Raw genomic sequence first — 1,308 nt, 5'->3', positions numbered from 1 at the left:
GACTAATTAAGTTAAAGGCCACAGTATCGTCCTGGAAGTATTTTCCTTCTAAAAACAGCATTGTGGCCTTTAAGAGTTCCAGAGAACGTCCTCCTCTACCACCAGGTCCATCGGCCTTGGCACCCGATCTGCCCCAGCCACCACATTCGTGGTGTTTCTCTGAGTCTAAAATGGAAGAGGGAGGTAGAAAGCCAAAATCGGCCAGTGTTTCCTGTCTCCCAACTTACTCATTTCCATTAAGAGCCTTAAGGACTGGCTGCTAAATTGTGAACCCAGCAAAGCACCTTTGGCTCTCAGTGGAAACAGTTGGAAAATTTTCATTGCTCATCCCAACCAACAAATCGTCTCTGCCTATAAAAGAAAGTGGCTCAACAGTATTTTTATGAAGTTGTAGGTGGACTGGACCATAGTCAGGCTTAAGCAGGGGAAGGCAGTCTTCTGAAATTTCTGAAATCTTCTGCTTCACGTCCAGCGAAAAATAACACATCCAGCGAGAAATAACACGTGAACTATTGTACAAAGGTCACAGGTCCCCTCCCAGCTGAAAATCCTTAGAACCCAGCAAACTAAATGTGCTGTGGTATTTATTTATGATATTTATTGCACTGGTAGACACATGGGGTACGGCAGTGGCCTGGAAGATTTTCCTCCAGTAATAACACAATTATAGCACAGGACTGTGCAGCCCATAAGGTAACCTGCAGGGTCCTCCCTGAGACAAGGGGCGCTGAGATTTCTAAAGTCCATCTGTTCTGATCACGGGCTCTCATTATAATGTGGAAATACCCCAGCCCCCTACAGCTATTGCATGAAAATTCTTCACCATTTCTTGGCGCAAACCACTCTTTTTAACGTCTTGATAGATATGGACCTTTAAGACAGTTAAGTAAGACCTTTCTCATAAGGAATGACATGGCTGGCCCTTCTTTCGGAGACTGCAAACAGGTCATAGGACAAGGCTGCAAAGAGGTCACAAAAGTTAGCAGCTAGAGCACCCACAGGCCCTCCCTGTGCTGGCCCTCCCAGCATATTGCTGAACACTTCTCTTTGCTCTACTTAACCCGTTGGAAAATCAAAGTGGTAATCACTTTTATCCTAGAAGAACTGAACAGATACTTCTAAATCGTTGGCAATAAAGCTAAGCAACGAAAGATTTCTACAAGCGATAAGCAATGGCTATGTCTGCTTGACTCTGTATTTCCTGATTCTCTACTGATCATCTACAACAACCCCACTGACACCTCTGCCCTCTTTTCCATTTTCACTGCCATCATCCTGATTTGGGACCTCACTGTTTATTTGCTCAAA

This window comes from Panthera leo, chromosome A1 (genome assembly GCF_018350215.1).
Source record: "Panthera leo isolate Ple1 chromosome A1, P.leo_Ple1_pat1.1, whole genome shotgun sequence".
Classification (NCBI taxonomy): domain Eukaryota; kingdom Metazoa; phylum Chordata; class Mammalia; order Carnivora; family Felidae; genus Panthera; species Panthera leo.
This window is presented reverse-complemented; position numbering follows the sequence as displayed.